This window comes from Myodes glareolus, chromosome 4 (genome assembly GCF_982192425.1).
Source record: "Myodes glareolus chromosome 4, mMyoGla1.1, whole genome shotgun sequence".
NCBI lineage: Eukaryota > Metazoa > Chordata > Mammalia > Rodentia > Cricetidae > Myodes > Myodes glareolus.
This window is the reverse complement of record NC_142029.1, coordinates 114,971,042-114,989,643: the sequence shown is the minus strand read 5'-3', so window position 1 is coordinate 114,989,643 and position 18,602 is coordinate 114,971,042. Positions and strand designations below refer to the sequence as shown.

The following is an 18,602-nucleotide window of genomic DNA, read 5'->3' as shown; positions in this document are numbered from 1 at the left end:
CATCTGAAACCTCAAAGCTCACCTCCCAGTGACAAATTTCCTCCAGAAAGACCACACCTCCTCCAAGACCACACCTACTCCAACAAGACTACATCTACTCCATTTCTAACAATATCACACCTACTCTAACAAGAGCTCACCTACTCTAACAAGACCTCACCTACTTCAACAAGACCACACCTACTCCAACAAAACCACACCTCCAAATAGTCCCAATCCCTGGGGGCTGTGGGGACCATTTTCATTCAACCCACCGAACCAGGGCTTGGCATGCCACTAGATCTTCCTAACGTTTTCATAAATGAACTCTTGGGAAATGTCCCTGAACTTTCCATTGTGGCTATATTCTTGCAACTTCAAAGTGCCCTTTTAAAAATAATTTTTAGTTTCAATAGGAACTGAAATTTATTTTTAAATGCAGAATTTACTCTTTACTCTTTTGCTCACATGAAAAACATATTTTTCCATCTTGTAACTAATCATTCTCAGAATTATTTAAGTAAATCTTTAACTAAAAGGGAATTTTTCTTACCAAGGAAAGAGTTCCAGTAAAATGTCCAACATAGAAGAATTCCCAAGGCAGTATAACTGGTCCAGTGTTCAATAGGGTAGAGGAAGTCTTTTGTTTTCCATGTCAGGTAGGATGAGAAAGTAAAGCCAGTGGAATAGCTGCACTGATTCAAACCTGTGAAGACTCTCCAAGGACAATGGGAACACAGGTATTCCTGCCAGAAATTAGTGCCAGAGTCACTAGGGAGATAGTCTTGCACCGCTGTATCTTTTCCTTTTCTCTGTCTTCTGTATCCTATATTTATGATTTTCTTGGCAAATTCTGAGAACTGCAGAAAAAAGGAATCTAATAAAAGCAGTTGCATTCTTCTTCATGGCGCCTGGGAAGTTATGCAGAACTGTAGAGGAAATGCAGCAGAGAAGGTGACATTTGTTTTTGTTTTCTTCATTTCCTTGGACATTGCTGCAGTGCAGAACATGTCCCAAACTAACACAGCTTTCTCAATTTAATAGTCACAGTGTGGAACTTCAGACTTGTCAAAAGATAAATGATCAATATCAATACTAGAGGTAATGGACCTTAGCACAGATATAAGATTTGCACTAGAAAATAACATGATATATAAAAATAATTTAAATTCAGTGCTGAAATCAGAATGGAGGGGAATGGAAGATCACTTCAGACTGGAGGAATGGAGAATCACTATAGCCTGGAGGGGAAATGAGAATCACCATAGACTGGAGAGGAATGGAGAATCACTATGGAGTGGGGGAAATGGAGAATCACTTCAGACTGGAGGGGAATGGAGAATCACTTCAGACTGAAGGTGAATAGAAGAACTACAGGGAGAGAGACTTCTGCTGACTTGAAGGTTATTTTGGGTTTTCAGAAGCAAAGCAGAGAGGCTGAGAGACATCTAGTTGAAAGAACACCCAAATGAACAAGACCAGAGCTTTCACATATTCCTGTTGTTCCAATCAAAGGCTATTTTAAATGTTTTACTCTGGTCATACCTAGTCAAGATCCTATAAACATTTAATAATTTCTCATGTCCCAATTGAGTCCTTATAATCATTCCACTACACCATATCTGAGGCCCTGTACTTAATGTCATCCCAAGAAACCTCTTCACAGTCAGTGACATCAATCCTCTTGACAAACATGATGCTTCACTGAGCCTGGACAAATCTCTGAAGACACAGTCAGCCTTGAAACACCTTGTGCTCATGTCTTCACTGACTCTAAGATCACTCCCTCAACCTACCTTCTACCTACCAAACACCAGGCTTCCTGAAAAGCCACCCTCACAACACCATGAAATCTCTGGGTCTCCATGTGTTTCCTTGCTCTGAAACTTTCTTGAGTCTCAGAACATCCTCTTAATTCCCAATTCAGTTGGATATATTTATAGCCATAACTTATCCCATTTAGGAACTCATGAGACTTGAGAAAAAGCTCATGCATTTCCAATCCCTACACACCTAACTTCAGAAGGCAACATTTAAAAAGGTACTTTCCATGGAAGAGATTCTCAATAAATGTGTTTTTAGGTGAATATATGTTGTTATAACCAGAGCCAAAAATTTCATATTCCCACCAATGACAAGGAGCAGATGTGTGTGCACTTTTAGTTTTTGCAATATTTAATGGTAAATTTGCATCACAGTTTATCATCAATAGCACTGACACTTGTATGGGTAGAGAAACACTCCAATCTAATAGACAAAAATATTTGATACCATTATTACACTTACAGCATTAATTAGGTAAAAATTTAATGAAATATTTAATAGTACAAACTGACATTTTATTTCTCATGCAGAATACAAATAAATTAAATGATAATTAAAATACTACAGAAAAAGTACCTTGTTTTAACCACTACAAAGAGGGAGAGAACACACATGGTGTGGAAGGTCCTTCTGTTTGTGCGTCGCTTTTATTGGTTAATGAGTAAAGTACTACTTTGAGCCCATGGCAGGGAAGAACAGAACTAGGTGGGGAAAACTGAACTGAATTCAGGGAGAAGAGGATAGTTTCAGCCATGGAGCCCCTACCAGAGTCAGACATGGTGAAACTTTTCCGGGAAGCCGTTCCCATGTGTTGATAAACAGACTAATTGAAATGGGTTATATTAATATCTAAGAGATTAGCCAGTAAGAAGCTAGGGATAATGGGCCAAGCAGTGATTTAATTAATACAGTTTCTGTGTGAATATTTTGGGTCTAAGCTAGCCAGGCAGCCGGGAACCAACAAGCGGCCCTCCTCCAACAAATTGGTGCCCAATGTGGTACACTAAATTCATGTAAAACCTGAGAGGGCTTAGAAAGGAACTCGAGACACACACAAAAACAAAGTTTAGCTGCATTTTTTTTCAGCTGGTGGCTTGCCACAGCTCCTTTAAGGAGGTTTTCCTGATTCAGCCATAGCAGGAAAAAAGTCATGCCATTTTGAAATGCCAGCTTTCTGGGCAGTGCTGTCAGCATGACATCTGGCTATTTCAGGAGACAGAGCATTTGGATTGGGTTTGTAGTCAGCATGCTGCAGGTTGCTTGGTGGCAATGTGGACCTGCTGTGTGCCTGGAACTAGGGTGTGGCTCTTGGAAGCACTGAGCAACTTCACCATGTTGGAATGGGCATGGCAAGCAGGATTTACCATATATACCCTAGTAATATCACAGCTTAGATACTTAAGCACTCAACATTTTAAGAAGCACTTCTGGGTCAGAAAATAATTATAGACATGCAATAAAGACAAATCCAGATTTAAAAAAGATCTATAAATGGGTCACAGTGTTGGATAAATACATGTACATAGGCTTGGGAGGGATAAGAAAAAAATATAGACAGTTACAAAAAGAAGAAAATGGTTTCAAAGAAAAGGGTAAAGTCTTTTAAGAGAGAGAGAGAGAGTATAGACAGTCATAGATGAAAGGAGTAAAGATAATAGAATAAAAATTAAAATATTATATACAGAGAGTCTAGATTATGAATATTACTGTGATTTTTTTTGAATTTTTTGACTGTGAATGAGCTAAGTACAGAAAGACATTTGTATGGGCTGCTAAGCTAAACCAGCATGTATATTATAAAGGTATCATGACTTGCAAATTTGTTTCTAATGATGTGTTGCTTTGGAAAAGAGATTCTTCTCTTGTTTCCACAGAGAATGAGAACCTGTGGATTGTTTCCAGACCAGTGTGATTTGATGGAACAAGACCCCCTGAAGGTTGTCGTGAACACCTCTCAAAAAATTACTTCACCCAATAAACAGCAGGAAGAAGTTTGTAAGAACTATGCCCATATTCCCACATATTGTTTATAAATGTTCTTTTACATTTAAAGAGGAATATGATATAGATATGAATAATTTGTGTTGGTATGGATCTTGGTTTATTGATACAAATTTAAAGTCAATATTGTTTTATATATATGCATTATTTATGATCTTAATTAAGGTATTGTATTTGTGTAGTGCATATTAAAATGTAATGTAGAATTAAGAAATATAGGTTGATAGATAGTCATCTAAAATAGTCAAGCAAGCTTATAGTCATGTTAGTTAGGTTTTCAAGATATATAAAAATATATTTCAGTGAGCTATTCTTCAAACCTTTCAGAGACCTTCAGAATATGATATTTAAATATTTTAATAACTTAGGACTTTTCATGACAATGAGACATATCTGCTTTTGGAAGCACCAATTACTTAAAGAGGAAGATGGGCATTAAAGATGTTCCTTATAGAGTTGGTTAGACATTTGGGCAAGAAACTACTCTTGCCTGGACTGCTTCATGAACTGGACATGCAGGACCTGCAGAGAAATGACTGCTGAACTTGCCTAACGTGAGATGATTCTTCAGGGTTTCTAGCTCATGAAAGAATCTGCTAGACATTCTGCAGGACACAGAGGAAAATGACTGACAAACTGCCAATATAGGCAGAACTGTCTTTGAGATTTCCTGCTTCATGAAAAGTCTGCTGGATACTAGGGGCCTGTAGGCTAAAGATGGATGCCTCAATAGTATAGAAGAACTTTTGGTGACTGTCTAAGCAGCAAGATGTCTCTGTCAATTCTAGAGTTTTGAAGTTACTTACAATGCATTTCCTATTTACTTAGGTAATATTATATCCTTCTGGAGACTTTGATGGAGTTGAACAATTTATGATTACGGTTATAGTTTTCCTTAGTTATGATAAAAGATGAAGTAGATATCAATATTTTAACTGTAATTCTTATTTGATAACTGTTTTGTTATATGTAATATTGCTTTGTTAAATATAAAGCCTTTCTTTTTTGTTTAAACAGAAAAGGGGAAATGGTGTGGAAGGTCCTTTTGTCTGTGTGTTGCTTTTATTGGTTAATGAATAAAGTACTCCTTTGAGCCTATGGCAGGGAAGAACAGAACTATGTGGAGAAAACTGGACTGAATGCTGGAAGAAGAGTGTGGAGTGAGAGAGAAGCCATGGAGCCACTGCCAGAGTCAGACACGCCAAAACTTTGCCAGTAAGCCATTGCCATGTGGCATTACAAAGATTAATTGAGATGGGATAAATTAATATGTAAGAGATTAGCCAATAAGAAGCTAGAGCTATTGGACCAAGCAGTGATTTAATTAATACAGTTTTTGTGTGATTATTTGGGGTCTAAGCTAGCTGGGAGGCTGGGAACCAACAAGAGGCCCTCCTTCAACACGTTCTTTGGTATTGCTTCTATTCTGGCTAGAGTCATGATTCTCCCCAGAATGTTCATTCTTTGAAATCCAATTGTTTTGAAGTTTAGTTATGATAGGAGAAATATCGATATTGTTGCACTTACTACAATCACAGAACTGAGCTCTTCTCTTCTACGAAATTAATCCTAATCATTCGGTGGAAATTGAGTACAAAGTGAGTGTGAAAGGAAATTGCATTTAAGCAGCCTACTCCATTTCCCCACGGTGGCTTTAGTAAACAAACATCCCATCTATTATTATCTGTGCAAAATTGTTTACTCATGATTCTGTTAGAAGATGGGCAAGATGTCAAAGGGAATGAACTGGCAATTGTCACATGGGAGGGCAAGCAAATTTCTAGCCAATATGACTTGGTTAGCTTGTCAAAAAAAAAAAGTGGTAGCAGTCTCTGCACCAGCAGGCCTGCATTTGGTGGGACTTCAGCATTCTCCTGCAGGGAAAAGGTCTCTGTACCAACTCTGTGTCCTCTCCTGGAACACATAAAATGCAAATGCTCAAGTGATGGGCTGCATTTATAAAGCAATGCTTATATAGTAGAAACAGAACATGTCACTAGAGATGGCTCATAGGTTGTGATAGCCAGTAGTCTGTTAACTAACTCTGCTGCCTACAGATGACAAAGTAGATTTCACCAGCTTATGTGTTCTCATATATGTATGAAAGATGATGAAGCTATCTATTAAGGGGGATAATTAATTATTATTGATATATGATTCCATGTACAATTAACTCATGCAGTGGAATGTGTGGTCAACATTTACTCATTTATATATTTACATTTTCACCTTCACAGCTACTACTTACTGCAAACATGTCTTGTGACTTTGTAAACAATAACACACCATATTTTTAAAAGCTCAACTTATGAATAGATGTGAAGTATTAAATTTTATTGAATATTATTTAGTAATATTCATGTGACACGGAAGATCAATGTTCACCTATTAATTCTTATAACTTATAACAAGGAACTTCAAATATCAACTGCAACTTGAAAATCATAATGAGACATAAAATGGTCAGTTAGTCAATAAGGAGAACACTTTAAAAAAAAGAAATGCTCAAATGTTCACCATGAGAATAATTAATGAAGACATAAACAGAATAATTCCTGAAAATGGCTGTGTGCTCATTGAGAAGCCTTACTTTTAGAAGGATCAACACTTATTTTATTTTTATTTAGCCATATTTATATACATTTATGAGACACATTGAGGTAATTTGATGTATGAAGGTATAATAATCAAATTAATAATAATTTAATCTCCTTGTGTATTGAGCAGTAATATGTACTAAGAATTTTAACCCAATAAAATACTCAATGACACTACCCAGAGTTGTCCTGCGTCATGATGTTACAGAACTTCTTTCCCAGACTTTAGTGACCATTATCACATGGTATTTTCCTTTCTCCATGATACTAACTTGTTAGTTTCTGAACACAAATGAGATCTTACTATAGTTGTCTTTCTGTGTCTGTCTTATTTTACTTAGTATCAAGAACTCATCTCTCATCCATGTCACCAAAAGTGACAGCATTTCACTCTTTTGTTGTTGGATAATAAATCCGTTGTAGAGCTATACTATATTATTCCTTCATCAGCTGGAGTTTATTGGGATTGATTCAAAATGCCAAGTAATGTGATAGGGATTGGGAAAAGTAGTCGGTAGGTTGGGAGGAAATTGAACACAAGGTTTTAGCAAGTGGACGTTGATATATATATCAATTGATATATATATATATATATATATATATATATATATATATATATATATGCTTTAACACCAGTCTCCAAATCTTAAAACACAGTAACATTTAGATTACCATCTTTCCATTAATTATCTTTCTCATATATATGCAGTGATTTTCAACCAACACAACAGAACAACACAATACAACGTGTGTATGTGTGGTTCTAGAATAGACAGTACACACTTACAAAGAAAGATCCATCTCTAGTAATGATGACCCCAGAATCTTGTCAAGCACATAGCAAATAACACTGAATTTTAGTAAGGAGAAGTGCCAAATTACATATCATTAGTAAGTGGAATGAGAGAGCAAAAGATTTCCACAAGATTTCTATCAAAGTATGTTTCTGTTTCTTGATTGATAAATTTACTAATTAGAAATGGCATCCCAGCTTCTTAGCCTAAACTTGTGTGTTTCTGTACCATTGTACCACATTGTTTTGTTAATGTAAATTCAATTCTACTTTAAAAGATTTTTTAGATAATTAAATTAATGTGTTATATATGATACCTTTGGTAGCTACACAGGTTAATAAAGTACGCACCCCAACTCATTTTGAAGTCAAATACCATATACATGAAAACAACTGCAAAAGTTGGCAAATGAGGCGTATATCTCATCTTGCTTCTTTCTTTTAAATAATTTTTTCTTTAATGTTAAGTGTTTCATTCATATATGCAAGAAACATTATCATATTCAGTAGGGTTGACTAAACCCTTGTCAGGAATAAAAGCCTTCTAACTAGAAAGTAAGTTCAGGTGGGTGGTGGCACCATCTCATTGGAAATGAAGATGCTGAGAGTTAAGGGCTCTCAAAACATGCAAAGTGGTATCAAAGACAAAACTTTGATTACAATTTGAGTTCTGGATTTAGATGAATTTATAGCAATGCCCCTCTCAAAAGTCACCTTCTGGGTCCAGTAACCTCCCATTCCATTGTTGAGGAGCTCTTCTTACTAGTACTTTCTCACCTGCTCTTGAATGAACACTAGCTACAAAGATTTAAATGGCCAGTGAGTTGGGGTAGATAGAAGTCCTTAAGCAAGCATCTTCCCTTGTGATGAAATCACTGTCTTCAGCAAGTGATGACAACACATCGGCCTATATTTCAGTGATGGATAATTTACTAAGACAAATATTGAAGACAGCAATAGCAGCTTTTGGGGAAGTGATGGAAGCATGGAGAGTTGGTCCCAGCAAGCTGGGTAATTCTGATTGGATGGGGACTAAGCACTTCAGCTGCAGTGTGGGTATGGGCTGTGACCATGTTGGGGGGTTTCATGTCGAAAGAGAGTGAGGTTTCTGATAATGGGCATTAGAGTTCGTTTTCCTTTCCTTTCCTTTCCTTTCGTCTCCTTTCCTTTCCTTTCCTTCCCTTTCCTTTTCTTATTTTCATTTCTTTTCTCTTCTTTTTGCTTTGTGTGTGTGTGTGTGTGTGTGTGTGTGTATGTGTGTGTGTGTATGTGTGTGTGTGTGTGTGTGTGTGTGTGTGTGTGTGTGTGTAGTTTATTGAGATAAAGGGAAAGGGAGAAGGAAACAAGAGAGGCAGAGGGAGAGAGACAGAGTTTCTTTTTCACATGGATCCACTTGACATTTAGTTTTCCAATAAGTCTTTCTGTACAAAAGGTGAAACTGAACACAGTGAGTGAAAATCAATTAACAAGTTATAAAAATCCATGTGTACAATCATTTCAAGGAAGAGGCCTTCTTATTGAACAACCAATGCTCTAACACCAGTCTCTAAATCTTAGAACACATTAAAATTTAGATTACTGTCTTTCCAATAATTAGCATTCTGCTAAAAACAAAGTGTAAGTTGGGTCAGCATCTATTCTTGAATTATCCTTTCATGCAAAAACTAACTGATACCATCCCACAGTGTAATCAAGTGCATGGGAGGCACTGCAGAAGACCGAACCCACATCAGCAGAAAGTAAAGGCTCTAAGGCTCATCCAGAGAAGATAATTAAAAGTTTCTACTGTGCTGATTACTACGGAATAAATCTTTGTTTTTGTGTTTTAGCACAACCATGTTTCTCATGATCTATTTAGACTAGGGTGGTTGTTTTCATTATGAATTAAGCAAAAAAAAAAACAAAAAACAAAACCACAGGCCTTCTTCTAGCTAATCATAGTGTATGGCTTTAATTTTATTAAGAAAATTGATTGTCAACTCATTAACTTTGGAGACAACAGAATACGGTAAATTTTCTTTTAGCTGGTGGGAAAGGATGATCTAAAAAAAGAAAGTAGGAGGAACTCTCTCCTGCTGTTCCAAACACATCATTATTAAGCTGCTGTATCGTACATGCCAGTGGAAAAGAAACTGTGTAAATAAATCAAAGATTTTCAGGAATTCAGGAGTTAAATACAGATAAAAGGTTGTTCAATGGTTTCCCGAGAGAGAGATGTAAAGCAGAATATTTTTTAAAGACTCATTTTGAAAGGCCCAGCACTGACCTAAGTATAAGTCACTCAACTGTGCAGTGCAGTCATTCTCTAGGTAAAGTGAGTCAAATGGCAACCATCAAATGAGAGACATCTGGCAAAAGCTGAAAACAGAAGAGAATAATCAAATGCTCCATGGTTGTCAGGTACTACAGGAGAAATGTAGTCAGTGTCTCCTGTTGGTCAGGAAAGGCATATCACACCACTCTACAGTCAGCATAAATACTCAACAATATATTCAGGCAGATTGATGCTGGGGAGATTATTTTACAAGGATGGTCAACTCTGTAATTTATAGGAAGCTTGCCTTCTACAAGAAGGCCCTCAAAGGGTGGCCATGTCAGCCATACAAATACTTTATTTTGACCTCTTGTGTAGATGATATAACATCAGATTACTACTTAGCAACCCAAACCTGTAATAAGAATATAAAATATGAGTAAACACATTTCCCTCAGTGTTAAGAAAATATTTTTATCAAGAAGTATTTATTCTACATTTAGTGCTTTTAATAATATTTTGTAACATTTTATTATTAGTAAAATAAAACCAAGTCCTTACTTGCTTCTTTTTTATAATGTAGGCACATTATAAATAAATGTATAGGCACTACTATAAAAAATGTAGTTTTCTACAGTTATATGTGTTCAGGTACTATTTGATTTGTGGAGATCACGTATCATTTTCTGATAATTTTGTGTCTCATAGTTTCAATTTTTATCCAATTTTTTTATTTTCTTGAGATATTGGTTTTGCTTAGTTGCTTCTTTTTATTTTACTTCAAAGATTATTCATGTTTTATTTTAAGTGCATGGGCATTTTGTCTGTATCTATGTTCACATACCACGTGCCTTCCTGTTGTACAAGGAGATCAGAAGATGGCATTAGATTCAAAGGTCCAAGAGCTATGCAAGGTTCGGAGCTGCTGTATAGGGGCTGGGAATTGAAACTAGGAACCATTTAAGAACAGAGTCCTTGATTTTATTTGTTTTTACTTGTTTAACTCTAGCATTTAGCTATCCCTTAATACCAGCAGATGCTATTCCTTCTGAATGACTTTGTCTTTCAACACAGTTTCAATAACTCAGTCCTAAGCATTGCCTTACATGTGGTTTAGCTCTCTATTCCTGAAAGATGGTTACATATTATGCATAGACCACAATATCCTATACCTACCTCTGTGAAAGCCCTTACACTATATTTTAAACATTTTTGGATAACAAGTTCTTTGTTACAGACTCCATGTTATAACTGTACATGAATGTCAATCTTGCCTACAACTTGTTTTTTCTCTTTGTTTAACACAATGTCTTGTATAAATTAGCTATTCCAAATGTTTGCGGAATTAACTTCATGGATGAAAATTTTTAAATGGATAAAAATTGAAATAGTATTAGATTATTGAATATTTTCTAAGGTTTCTGTTGTTTTTCTTTTCTTTTATAGCATACGCAGAATTCTCTTTGAGAAACTCAGTGCTTGAGTCTTTCTTCTGAGCCTTGTGAGGCCTCTAAACCCCAGAATGGGATGAGTGTGCTGAAAACTCTCTTTGATGGCTTGGTTTTTATATCAGTAATATGGTAGTCTCCCCGTCAGGCTTCCTGTGAGTTCTACCGGTTCTAACTGTTGCATAGCCAGTCTTTTGCACTAGCCAAACAGCTCCATATTTGAGGCATATCTGTATTTCTTCAATTCATGTTTCCTGTAGGAAAGACTTAAAAGGAATAAAGAAATTTTAAGATGCTTCTCAGTTAAAAGGCAAAATGCTGTTGAATGTTTGTAATATTTATTAAATTACATAAAATGCATATGGTTACCTGTGATTTAATATAAGACAGTATGATATATGGACAGGTACATTTCAAAACAAAAACAGGTATCAATATTACAAAGGAGAGGGAGCAACGATTGCTAAAGTAAACATTGACTGCGGAGGAGGTTGTCACCTCTTGCAGCTCTGTTGCTAAGACAGAAGGATCACTGTAGGTTTGTCTCATGTCACACACAAGTCATGGGTAGTGTGATCTGAAAGTGCCAGAAGTATTTTAATCTCAACACTTGCCTGCCACAAGGCCAAGAATCCTAAGCCTCCCCATACAGGACCACCAACAGAGAACACATGGTTCAACGTGCAGGACTGTGGGAGACAGTTCTCGTTTGCATTTCCACACTTCCCTTGAGTCAGTCCTTGTGTCCCAAGTCTCCATGCTTCCCAATAGCTTGTCCAGACATTGTGGTGCTGATCTGTGGGTAACCACCCTTGTCTACAAACTGGGAAGACTTACTTAGAGCAGAAAGGATCCTATTTTGCGTCTCAAATTGTCAGAGATAAAAATTACAGAGATTTTAAGACTTTCTGTATTTTTTTGATTTTATATCTATTAATATAACTTAGACATGAGGTGTTTTAAGAATGTTAGGGATGTAATAGAGGTCAAGTATTTTCTTTGGAGGAAAAGCCATTCAAAGAGCACGAGCACGATTGGTGCCTCTAAGCACTATCACAGCTACTGGGGGTGACCAACTCTTCTCATTTATTTTTTAATTCTGTTGGAGGGTTGTTTTGTTTTAATGCTTTGAGACAGGATTTTAATGTATAGCCCAGGATGTGCTGTGTTGGAACTTGCTGTGTAGTTCAAGCTGACCTCAAATTCAAGGAGATCTGCCTGCCTCTGCCTCTGCCTCCCCGGTGATGAAATTAAAGGTGTGCGTTCACACAACCAGCCCGAATTTTTTAAATTTTGAAATAATTACAGAAAATTACAAAGAATAGTGCACAAAGAGTCTTATACCTTCACCGTAAATACTTGCTACTGATTAATTTGTGACTAAATATAACAGGGTATCACTCCAAAGATGTTGGTGTTGGTAAATTTTAAATTTTCCATGTTTTATATTAAATGTGCGCTTGTGTGCTCTGTATGTTTATTATTATAAAATTTTCCACAAGTAAATATTTGCTAAAGTTGAGATACAGAATTATCACCCAGCTTTGCACATCTTTCTTCCTACCTGAAAGTAGTTGAGTCTGCCCCGTGACTCTTGGTAACAGACACTAGAGATAAAATGCCAGATGAGACATGACTGAGAATAATTCCTGGTAGTCTAAACTGGAAGGTTTGCCCCCAGCCTTTACTACCCTTTGCCATTCACCGTCTACATGATGTCAAACAACACTTTTACATCAGCCCCACATCTATAAGCATGTGGTCACACATATTTCATGAAGGTACCATGATTGAGTATAACAAATTACTATGATAATAGAAATGATTGTTATCAATTATTTCCCTCTGTGACCCACAGTGGAGAAGACAGTCAGAAGAATACCATACAACAATATAACTTCTCTCAGGAAATGGTTGTAGAAAAACCTACAGAAGCATCACTATGGGGGAAAATAATTGGAAGGATAGATTATGATAGAAAGTGCTAGAAGAGGGACTATATTTCAAGGATGGAAAGGCAGGAGGTAAAGGAGGTTTCAAAATTTTTGATGACTATTATGGGACTTCGGAGGAAGGACTCCACATGGCTCCAACTCAAAGCCTGAGTGGGACCATTGAGTAACAATATATTAAGGAGAGGAACTTCAATCTCAGCTACAATGCAATGAATTAAGGACAGCATGATAATAAAATGAAAAGAAAATGCATCTTATGAAAACCATCTCTCAGCTGCAGCACAAAGTAAAAGTAGATTTGTTGATTATCTTTTCTAAGAGGGTTACTAATTAATTGAGTCATTTTTGGTTAAAAGTTATTCTTTTTGAAGAATAAGCTTAATGTACTGAACTTGCAGTTCAATTATAATCAGGTACTTAAAAAAGGAAACTGATAACAAGGCATAACTGTTTTCTTATCATTAAAAATAGTTAGCTAATTCAGAAAAGTCCAAAAACCAAAGAGCACAGGCAATGAAGTGACTTTTTTTGATTTAATTATTTTTTCATTTTATATACCAACCCTAGTTCCCCTTCCCTTCTCCCTCCACTACTCCTCCTCCATTCTCACTCCTCCATCTACTTCTCAGAAACTCTTTAATGAAATTATCTTTTCATAGATATGATAAATAAACAAATACAGTTTTTCAATTATGTGTGGAATTTTAATTATTAAGTAGTCTGTGTTACTTTTCTTAACTCATCCACACCAACATATATTTTCTCATTTGTTTTGCTCTGTGTATACAATGCATGATCAAAAATATGTATGCTTCTTTATATAATATAAATTATTGATTTATATTATGTAGAAAAAAAGTGGTCCCAGCAAAACACATATACCTCTTCTTTCAACTACCAGACTACTAAATTTGTGTCCCTCATAGAATAAAACATCCCCATGAATTCCACACTGGAAAAGGGAAGAGGATCAAAGGTCTCACGCCAAGCCGAGGAGGAATTCCATCCACAGAAGAGACTCCAAACATTCCTAACCACTAAATCAATCTGGGGATACTTCCAGGCTTTATTTCTTTTCTATAAAACTGTAGCAGCTACAGAAAAGCTCAAGATCTTTTTCTAACAAGTATTGTCAATATGTGAATAAATTTAATTTCCTGTAAGTGTCCCATTTACAGCTGCACCAAATATTCATCTAATATATGATGTGGGAGTCCCCTCTGTGTGTTGTGATTACCATTAATAAACAAAGAAACTGCCTTAGCATGTTGATAGGGCAGAACTCTAACTTTTTATTGGCTAACTCTTATATTAATTTAACTCATTTCTGGTAATCTGTATATCACCACATGGCAGTGTTTACCAGCCAAGGTTAGGCATGTTTTAACTCTGGCGGTTTCATGGTCTCACTCTCTTTCTCTGACTCCACCTGTTTTCTCCCAGCATTCAGTCCAGTCCTACCCACCTACCTAAGTTCTACCTTATCAACAGGCCAAAGCAGTTTCTTTATTCATTAATAGTAATCACAGCACACAGAGGGGACTCCCACATCACCTTCCCTTATCTGTTTAAATAAAAAGGAAGGTTATGATGTCACAGGGCAATATTTTAATTAATGAAAATCCTGTGTAATTATTCTGGGGTCTGGGCAGCCAGGAAACTAACAAGTGGCCTTCTCCTTCTCCAACAAACATGTATTTAGTGTATATTACATACATATATACGTACATCGCAGTTATTTGTAAGAAATAAAAAATAGTACTGTATCACTTTTTTCTTGATAAATTGTTGATCATAACTATTGTGAGATTAGAGAAAGAGAAGCTAATGGATAGGGTCATGCTTTTGTTCATATTGGATGCAAAGTTATTTATTTATCAAGAAGTGTATAAGGGGAAAAAACAAACTGGGAATAGGGTAGTTTCCCATTACTCCCACACTTCCAATCACAGTGTGTATATTTGTCTAATTTAGCATTTAAGCTCTTAGGTAAAGGTAAAAAGACCCTGCAGTGGCCCTTGAAGTGGCCAGGAAGCAGAGGAATCCAGAGAAGGCGGGAGCAGGGAAGGTTTGCCTTCCAACCTAGCTCTTGTTCTTTCCAGTGTTCAACACTTAGAATCAGCAAAGAGCTCCTTGCCTTCATCGCCTTTAGATACTTAAGCAAGCTGAGTGAAGGAATTGTCTCTCAATAGTTTGTTAAAACCACAACACTTATGCCACCTGTTTGTAATCCCTGCCTCCACCACTCATACTACAGTGAAAATGCTAGTGGGGTGATTTAGGGGATTAAAAGTGATTTCTGACAGTCCTGATGACATGAGATCAATCCCAGAATATGCGTGTGAATGAACCCCCACCCTCAATGCACAAATAAGTAGATAAACCAAAATAAAGACCATTACAGGAAAAGGGCCTTATCGATATTCAAGTCATAATTTTTTGCACAAAGAGAAATAACAGTTAAAATAAATATCAAATAGTTAAGTGCCATACATACTCTGTATGCTTATAGGAATCTTCTGAATATCATATAAATATGTAGAAGACATCGGAAAATTTCTTGCTATGATTCTAACATTTTTTAAAGTTCTGAAGTTGTAAATACTATAGACCCACAATTCAGGAAACATCATATAAAATACAAATGAACTGTTTGTATAATGAGTATTAATCTATAATATACTTGTGGAAGTCACACTTAGTTTTATTAATTTTCCCTTAGTAGTTGACTTTTAGAAGCAAAAAATTGATATATATTTATTGTTCCTTTGATATAAAAATATTATTTTTGTAAAAATCAATCCTAATATTGTAAGGGAAATATATTTTCTTCAAGATTTTGGTTTTGTTATTTGATTTTAGAGAGATAATGAAGAGTTTAGCGTGCTTTCCTTCAGGGTCTCGGTCTCCACATTTGCTGTTCTGTACTAATCAGTCTTCACTCCTGGTGTTTCTGTGCCTGACTCCCTTCTCATATCAGTTTGGGCCATCTCTTTCATCTGCTTCTCCTGCTCTGACTGATAGGACCTAGAGCACCACTATTTCCAACTGAAAATGTAATGGGAAACTCTCTGGCTCCTCTTTGCTAACTCACTTCCAAATCTTCTGGTGTCAATTTGGCTTAGAAACCTGCCAGTCTTCTGAACTCAATTCTAACCTTGGTTTGCAGTTTGAACCTGGGTCCATGACTCCCAACTCTTCACCCACCTCTTTCTGGAAGGCATCTATGTGCTATACATAAACTCCTGAGATTGTTAATAACTTTAAGACTGGAATTTTTTCTTACAATTTGAATCTTCACTGACTGCCAGAGAACCTTTCAAATAGCAGATAATAAATTGTTGCTAAGTAACAAGGAGAAAGGAATATTGGTTGCATTCACAAGCTAATGATTTGATGATGTTGTGATTAATTGATTAGGTATCAGACAAAATTAAAATGCCTATGTTTTGAGAAAAGATAAAACACTTTGATTTAGGGAAGCTCTGGGCAACCTAGGCATCCTGGGCAAATAAATGTTGGTTCATGAAGGTTTCAGGCTGCTCTAGGTCAAGGCCCCTCAAACAGACACATAGAACACAGCACAGCTCTCATAGCATACTAAAAATAGACCACAAAATGAGAAGGATATTCCGAATAGTAATTGAGTATTGTACATGGTACAACCTTTTAACTTTTCATGACACATCTTTCTACCTATACTTTACAAAGCAATTAGAAGAAATACAAGGCTGGGGATTCAGGGTTGCTGCTGATAAAAGAGATTTTGGGCAAAGTGCACCTGCTGTCTGACTTCCTTCCATTAGAAATTACTATAGCCTTGTATTCTTGAAAGTTGGGGTAGGATTCAAGTCTTGGAATTCAGTTATAGTTGTGACTTCACGTATTTTCTTAGGAAACTGGAGGTCTTGGAGTCTTTATCTGTGAAGTAATATGACTTAACTCTCAGCATTCTGTAAGGACAGAGAAAATTTTGATGCGTAAGCCTGCTGCCTCTTAGTTGCTTACAAATGTTTTTGTTCTGTGTAGGTCTGAGTCTGATGAGCCTTTAGAAATGCACAGGGCCACAAGAAGAATCACTTTATGCACTCAGTTACCTCTGCCTGGAATACACATGCAAAGTTTCTCTCTCCTTGTGAGGTTATAGAGTTCTGTTGCATACCTTGGTAAAGATTTTGAGGTATTTTTCTGTTTGCTTAAAGTTACTGTCTCATGAATTACAGAGTTACCAGTCTGGACAGTTAGAAATAAAACAAACTTTCTCCCATATAATTCTGTTTCTGGGCCACATGGTGTTTCTGGATCAAGTGGAGCTGTTAGAATGATAGAGAAAGGAGGGAAACACACAATAAAAACTGTGTTCTCTCTGCTTTGTCACGACTTGGGTTGATAGTAGTTCCCACCACCAAGAAGAACGTAGAATTGGAAGACAGGCCAGCATTGAATAGGACTGTGATTTAAATACAGTTTTTCTTGAAAATATGTTGAATTCAAGTCCATCTTTCTTCATTTTCTCTCAACCAGAGATGCTACCAATAGCATAGTTAGAATTCTCCTTGGCGTCTATTTTACATTTAACATTTCTAAACTGCCAGATACATACAAGAAACACTGTGATAAATTCTATGGCTTTCCCAAGATTTATCTCCCTTGAGTCATCCTGAAAACTTACAGTTATATAATATTTAATTCAGATGAATTATATATGTTTAAACGAATCTTTAAATGCTAGTGGGTTTGAACAACTTATGTAATGTATCTGTTAGTAATTACACTATGGAAATGCAAGAACAATAGCACAGAATTCCTTGATGTACTTTTATTCTGGTCCAGAGAATGCCTGTGGAAATAATTGGGGTGTACAGATATGTGCTTTATTTCTCAACATTGGCGACAAGTGGAGTCAAAGAGAACCTCCAGCGTATTAGGTCACAACAGCAGTGATGGGGAGAATGACGATAGGCATTGCCTTTGTTTGCGCCTTGAAAACTCAGACCTGGAATAATTTGTGTCTCCATAAACAAAATCAGTTACGGGTCTTGGCTTATCCTCACTCACTGACATCCAGAGCTAAGGCCTGCTGTGGGCTAATGCGCTTGTACCCTGCAAATATTTGTCATTGGTATTGATTTAATAAAACACTGATTGCCCAGAAGCTAGGCAGGAAGTATAGACAGGGCGACCAGACTAGGAGAATTCTGGGAAGAGAAAAGAAAGAGGCACAGTCATAAGCCAGATGCACAGGAAGCCAGATGAGAATGCTTTTCCGAGAAAAGACACCCAGCCACATAGCTGAACATAGATAAGAATTACAAGATAGTTTAAGATGTAAGAGCTAGTTAGAAACAAGCCTGAGCAATAGGTTAAACAGTTTATAATTAATATAAGCCTCTGTGTACTTATGTCAGACTAAAACGCTGTGGAACCAGGAGGGACAAAAACTTCCATCTACAAAGACCCACCCAAGCACAATATTAATTATATTAAAGCATTACCGTAGTCTGATGTATGCATCCATCCATATGTACTTAGAACTGAATATTTAGACCTTGCTTTTCTCTCTGCCCTAATCCCTGCTTTCAAGATGCTCTCTTAAACAGACACTGATTTTTTTCTTAAAGAATTGCTTTCCACATTCCTGCTGCCTACTTACCCAAGAGAGTTCTCACAACCTGCTTTTACTGCCTATGTTATTAAGTAAATACTGTTAGCCAGGATCATTGTTGTCCACTGTAGCTCTTCATCATCGTT

The 18,602-nt window shown here is 36.5% G+C and overlaps 1 protein-coding gene across 1 annotated transcript in view; it reads right to left on the bottom strand.

The window, feature by feature from the left end:
• Cntn5 (contactin 5) overlaps positions 1–18,602 on the bottom strand; it is a 1,188,481-nt gene that overhangs the window by 621,422 nt on the left and 548,457 nt on the right. The gene's annotated exons all lie outside the window — the stretch shown is intronic.